The sequence below is a fragment of the Gymnodraco acuticeps genome, unplaced genomic scaffold (assembly GCF_902827175.1).
Source record: "Gymnodraco acuticeps unplaced genomic scaffold, fGymAcu1.1, whole genome shotgun sequence".
NCBI classification, from domain to species: domain Eukaryota; kingdom Metazoa; phylum Chordata; class Actinopteri; order Perciformes; family Bathydraconidae; genus Gymnodraco; species Gymnodraco acuticeps.
The window spans coordinates 2,602,302-2,609,538 of record NW_022990335.1 but is presented as its reverse complement, the minus strand read 5'-3'; positions in this window follow the sequence as shown (position 1 = coordinate 2,609,538).

Here is a 7,237-nt window from a genome sequence, read left to right as displayed (position 1 = left end):
GGCCGTAACAGAATTATCTGGCCAAAGCATGGACCCCGCAGAGACTGAGAAATTGAGGCAAGCTCTTTCGACACAGGGAGCTCGTGTGGGGCAGCACGAACAAGCTCTAAGGTATCATGGAATCCCTCCACAACCTTACTGCCGGTTTCACTCAACTCAGCGGCCGCTTGGACCAGTCTTTCATCCAGCTCAACACGCTGACGGCTCCAGGTCCTGCACCCCCACCTCCTGAGATTCCAGTCATTCATCCCGGCCAACCCCGTGAACCATTCATCCCCACCCCTGTGAGGTATTCAGGTGATTCAGGGACATGCAGTCAGTTTCTTCACCAGTGCTCCATAGTTTTTGATCAGCAGCCTTTGACTTACTCCTCTGACAGAACTAGAGTAGCTTTCGTTATGAGTTTGTTATCGGGTAAAGCAGCTGCATGGGCGGTAGCCATAGCCAAGAGTAACCCAGCTATCTATAACTCTTTTCCTGTGTTTGAGACCGAGATGTATCGAGTTTTTGACCACCCGCTTCAGGGTAAGGAGGCCGGTAATCGGCTCCTTTCTTTACGCCAGGGTTCTGAGTCAGTCTCCACTTACTCAATTGATTTCCGCATTCTCGCAGCAGAGAGCGGGTGGGATGAGACGGCTCTACAGATAGCTTTTTCCCGTGGATTCAACTACCAGTTAAAGGACGAGCTAGCTGCTCGAGATGAGACTTCGTCCCTTCAGGAGTTAATTTCTTTGGCCATTCGCTTAGATAATCGCCTCCGTGAGAGGCGTAGGGAGAGAACAGACAGGCAGAGATTCCCTCTCCCCTTTTCCCAACCCAAGTCACCACGTCCGCCTGGACAGTCTGCACCTCCTCACCAACGCCTGGGGCCTTTCTCCTACCGGGACCCACCCACCGTCTCCTCATTCCTAAGCCCAGAAGAGCCTATGCAGCTGGGGAGAATGAGGCTTTCACCTGCGGAACGGGAACGCCGTTTCCTCCAGAGGCTCTGCATATACTGTGGTCAGGCTGGCCACATTCGAGCCAACTGTTCCGCTCTGCCAAAAGAGCAGGCTCAGCAGCCGGGGGAGGGGCGCTGGTGAGCCATACTTCTGTCTCCCCTTCCCACGCTAATCGTCTCCAGTTAAAGGGTACGGTTTCTAGTTCACAAGTTTCCCTTCCCCTTCAAGTCTTAGTTGATTCAGGGGCTGATGAAAATTGTATTGACTCTGACCTGGTTTTCCAGTCTAATCTCCCCTCAGAACTCCTGCCCGAGCCCAAGAATTTTTTTTCCCTTGATGGTAGGCTTCTTGCCCGTGTAACTCACCGTACTGCCCCAGTGTCATTGTTACTCTCAGGTAATCATCACGAGACCATTTCCCTTTATCTCATTCCCTCACCCCTTTCTCCGCTGGTGTTAGGTCTCCCCTGGCTTAAACTCCACAACCCACACATAGACTGGGCCACCTTATCCATCGTCAATTGGAGTTTGTTCTGCCACTCTCACTGTTTACACTCTGCCATACCCACCACTGTTACTTCAAAACCTGTTCCCCCCAGACCTGTTGACCTCACGTCAGTTCCCTCTGAGTATCATGACCTCCAGGAGGTTTTCAGCAAGGATCGTGCCCTGTCTCTACCACCTCATCGACCTTATGACTGTGGCATTGACTTGCTCCCCGGTGCTCCCTTGCCTTCGAGCAGACTTTATAATATCTCCAAGCCGGAGAGGGAGGCCATGGAGACTTATATCACTGACTCTGTTGCTACTGGTGTCATTCGCCCTTCTCGCTCTCCATTGGGGGCAGGGTTTTTTTTTGTTGACAAGAAAGATAAGACTCTATGCCCCTGTATTGATTTCAGGGGCTTGAATGACATTACTGTAAAGAATAAGTATCCTCTTCCGCTCATAGACTCAGCTTTTGGTTCCCTCCATCAAGCCACCATCTTCTCTAAGTTGGACCTCCGAAATGCCTACCACCTAGTTAGGATAAGGGAGGGAGACGAGTGGAAGACTACGTTTAAGACGGCAGATAGCTTGCACATCTTCCGGCGCAAACTGAAAACTCATCTCTTTCGATTCCACTTCGAGCGTTAGAACTATTAACGAAGCACTTTTATACTAATAAAGGACTGGCTTACCTAAAGCCAGTTGAGTAGCACTTGAAATGTTTGGCTCTATGAAACCTGATGTACTTATATGATTCTGTTTTCTTCAAGGTTGTGTCTTCCTGGTCGAATGTACTTATTGTAAGTCGCTTTGGATAAAAGCGTCAGCTAAATGCAATGTAATGTAAGACGCCCCTGGGACATTTTGAATATTTAGTTATGCCTTTTGGGTTAACTAACGCCCCTGCTGTGTTTCAGGCACTCATTAAAGATGTCCTTCGTGATATGCTTAACAGATTTGTCTTTGTATCTTGATGATATCCTCATTTTCTCTCGTGACCCCCAAGAACATGTCCAACACATGAGGTTGGAGCTGCAGAGACTTCTGGAGAACAGACTTTATGTTAAGGCTGAGAAGTGTGCCTTTCATGTTTCCTCTGTTTCATTCCTGGGTTTTGTGGTAGAGAAGGGACAGGTCAGCGCCGACCCTGCCAAAGTCATGGCAGTGGCCGAATGGCCCACTCCTACAATGAGAAAGCAACTCCAAAGGTTTCTTGGTTTTGCCAACTTTTACCGCAGGTTTATTCGTGACTATAGTCGAGCAGCCGCCCCACTCACCAAGCTCACCTCAGTTAAAGTTCCCTTTGTGTGGTCATCTGAAGCTGAGGCTGCTTTTGCTATGTTGAAGTGTTTGTTTTCCTCTGCTCCTGTGTTATCTCACCCTGATTCTTCAGCCCCTTTCGTGGTCGAAGTGGATGCCTCCGACACTGGTGTAGGGGCAGTCCTCTCCCAGCGCTCAGCCTCCGACCAGAAGTTGCATCCCTGCGCCTTCTTTTCCCGCCGGCTCTCCCCGGCAGAAAGAAACTATGATGTGGGAAATCGGGAGCTTCTGGCAGTAGTCTTAGCCCTGCAGGAATGGAGGCACTGGCTTGAAGGCACAACTCATCTGTTTGTGGTATGGACGGACCACAGAAACTTAGCTTATCTCCGTTCTGCTCGCAGGCTCAACTCTCGCTAGGCTCGATGGGCACTTTTTCTGGGCCGGTTCAGCTTCACCCTCGGCCAGGCTCACGGAACATCAAGGCAGACGCCCTGTCACGTCAGTTCACTCCTCCGGTTGAGGAGCCATCCGCGGGAACCATTCTTCCATCCTCCTGTGTGGTGGGAGTAGCCAGGTGGGAGGTTGAGAGGGTGGTCCAGGAGGCACAAGAGGACCATCCAGCTCCTGAGGATTGTCCACCGGGTCGGCTGTTCGTTCCACCGCACGCCAGATCTTCAGTGCTCCAGTGGGGACATGATTCTAAGGTAGCTTGCCATCCAGGAGCACTTCGGACTCTAGGCCTCCTCCAACAACGCTTCTGGTGGCCCTCCATGTCCTCTGACGCCAAGAAGTATGTCGCCGCCTGCTCCATCTGCGCCTGCAGTAAGGCATCCCACCGCGCCCCTGCTGGTCTTCTCCGCCCTCTTCCCATTCCTCATCGGCCTTGGTCTCACATCGCCATGGACTTCGTGACGGGTCTTCCCCCATCGGAAGGAAATACAGTTATCCTGACGATTGTTGACCGCTTTTCCAAGGCCGTACACTTCGTTCCCCTACCTAAGTTACCTTCTGCTCTGGAGACTGCTACACTAATCACCCAGCATGTTTTTAGATTGCATGGCATTCCTCTGGACATTGTTTCTGACAGGGGTCCGCAATTTGCCTCTCGAGTCTGGAAAGCCTTTTGCCAGGCATTGGGGGCGTCGGCCAGTCTGTCATCAGGTTACCACCCGCAGACCAACGGCCAGACTGAGCGTGCGAATCAGGACCTAGAGGCAGCCCTTCGCTGTGTCTCTTCTCACCATCCAGTCTCCTGGGCCTTCCACCTGCCTTGGGTTGAATATGCCCACAACTCCCTGGTTTGCTCTGCCACAGGAATGTCTCCATTCATGGCTTCTGTTGGGTTCCAACCCCCTCTCTTCTCCACCCAGGAGAGGGATGTGGCAGTCCCCTCAGTACAGGGGCATCTTCGGCGGGCCCGCAGAGTCTGGCATGAAGCTCGGGCAGCTCTCGTTCGCACTGCTGCTCGCAACCAGAGGCTTGCAGACCGCCATCGCACTCCAGCCCCGGACTACCAGCCCGGTCAGAAGGTCTGGCTGTCCTCCCGTGATCTGCCACTCCAGACTGACTCCCGCAAACTGGCACCCAGGTACATTGGCCCGTTTATCATTGAACGGATTATTAACCCCGCTGTGGTTAGGCTCAAGCTGCCTGCTGCCTTGAATGTCCACCCAGCATTTAATGTCTCACTTCTCAAACCAGTTTCCTCCAGTCCTCTGAGCCCTCCGGCCAAGCCCCCTCCTCCCCCCCCGGAGTATTGACAATCATCCTGCTTTCACTGTCCAGCGGTTGTTGGATGTACGAAGGCGAGGCCGGGGGTTCCAGTACTTGGTGGATTGGGAGGGGTACGGACTAGAGGAGCGTCAATGGGTCTCCCGCTCCCTGATTTTGGACCCTGCTCTCCTTAGGGACTTTTATGAGAGGTACCCGGACAGGCCTGGTAGGACGCCAGGAGGCGTCCGTTGAGGGGGGGGGGTACTGTTATGATTCTGTTTAGTTTTATTTTTGTTGTGTGCTTTTGTGTGCTTTTGTGTGCTTTTTCCTGTCTCACCCCTCTCTTCTCTGTGTTCCTCTGCAGGGCTGGCGTGTGACAGGGAGTTGGCTGGCTCCTCCCAGGAGCAGACGAGGCACACCTGTTTCCACTCACCTCTTCACCTGTAGATTTATAAGCCCGGTCCTCATGCCACTTCCCTGCCAGATAATTCCTCTGTGTTTCGACCCTCCGGTGTGTCTCGCTGCTCTCTTCGTCGTTTGGATTAAATGTTTGGATTTTTGCCTCCTGTCCCTGACGACTCAGTGCCAGCCAACTTCCTGACTCCACTGCCGTATTTTCTGTTTTCTGCTTGAATAAAGCTTTTTGTTTATTGACCATCTCTCTCCAGTCTTTTGCTTTGGGGTCCAAAATTCTATAGGCCGTAACAGTTACAGTACCATCCCTAGAGCCACCAGTGCTGCTAGGGTGGCTACAAAAATACACACACTTAGCAACAAATAAACCCCAGTAAATTCGACACATATAGGTAGAAAGAGGAACCCGGCTATATGGACAGACTTTCTTTCAAAGACCTGGTTAGACTCTATTTCAGAGCTATTGCATCACTAACTTACTGAATTGCTGGAGTCTTTAACCATTCTCAATAAATTAATAAACAACAACAAAGATTTAGTCAATGTTTCCATTTAAATTGGTATGCTGCAATTCTCAGAAATACCTACCTATTTTGTATTTTTTCATATTAAATTCAGATCTTACTTGGAAATGACTCAACACATGAAGGCAATACTGACCATGTGCATGTGCAACATGAACCCTGATACAACTTTAATGATCTTAGGTAAGACCAGCACCATGTTGTCTGCTATTCACATGCTGCAGGGTTACCATGGACAGAACTCGCAAGCATAAAGAGCTGACACGGCAGACAGCATAACATTATTTCTCTAGGACTTGTTTGGTGAAATTTAGGGGCAGCCTGCACAGACAAACAAGTCCCTGCTGCAGCAACATTTCGGACACAAAAACAGATACAGTGAAACCAGCGAGGGAGACGAACAAAAAAACATCAGGGGTCCAGCTAACGCGTCTAATAACACTTCTGTCCCTGCTATGTCAGGCCTTTCCAGCTCATATTCATTATTCAGAGGGTGTTTCTCTCAATCCATACCACTGCTCTCCCCTTCCCAGTCATTCCCACCATAGATGTATAATTCATCACCTATGCCTATAAATCTTTTATTGTTTTAAGAACACACGTTGGGGATGTATAATTCAATGATCTGTATACCAAAGTACGCTTTTCCATGAAAGTAATATTACAGAAGATCCTCTGAAAAAGCCAGGGACAGTGATGCTCTTGACATTATGGCACAATACTTGACTGGAGATCTAATCTATAGCCTCTTCTTATTTTCTCTGAGTTGGAAAGCTGCAGCGGAAGAAGATTGACCCTGACCTGACATTCACATGCGTCTCCACATACTTGACCACTTAATCTACTCTATATGCAAATAAATGGAAGAGGACGCCAGTCTGCCAAAAGAATGTGCCCATATGTTGCCCAGACCACCTCCAAATATGCTCTGGTCTCATGCAATCACATTGTCAAAATAAGCCAATAAACCTACACTACTGGTACATTTCCAGGGATAGTGACAGTTGGCGAACTTTATAATCCCCAAATGTCAACAAGCGCTTTTGTCCTAATGGAAATGTTTGGTGCCCCTGTCTGCCACTGTCCATAACAATAACTTGAACTTGAGCTATGACAGTGTATATGTGTCAAGTATATCTTATTATAGAAATATAATAAAATGCAGAAAATGTACCATCAAAGATGCAAAAGCAGGAACATCTTATACTGTTGTGCTGGCGGTTCCAGAAGATCTAATATGATTAAAAGACCCCAAATAAAGATGTGCATAACAATTTTCTGCCCTATTAAAGCAAAACTAGAACCTGTCTTTGAAACTGTCTGCTGAGCCAGCAAAAAACTTGGCCAAAACAACTGTGCACTCAGCTTTGTATAGATCCCCAGTAATAGTGTGACACACCCAAAGCCTTGGTAATATGCCTCCTTGGTGAACATACAATATGCATTTCATGGCTGAATTAGTAGCAAAAGTCAGCAGGATGTACAACTAAGAGGCAGTTACAGGAGATTTACGAGGCGTTTTTCTTAGCTCTTTATCGCTAATGGAGTCAACAAACTGTATACAATTCAACCGTGTCATTTCACAAGCATTTGAAAATGCATATAATTTACATTTCCTGAACATTTTGCAAAATGGAAGGCCAAATATATATCTCAAATTATATGAATACATTTTTTTTATTTGTATTTGATGTAGGTATTGAACAATTTTAATATTGTTTCTTAGTCATTCCCAGCATTAGACAGCATCCTGTCTGGGCTTCATCTGTTTTAAAGATTTTGAGCAGTTTTTTGCTTTTGCTTTAGTTTTTGACACATTATTGGAACTATTATGGGATCATCAGAGCATTTATGTTAACTGTCTGTGAAGCAGCAGGAGACACGTGAACACAAGGAA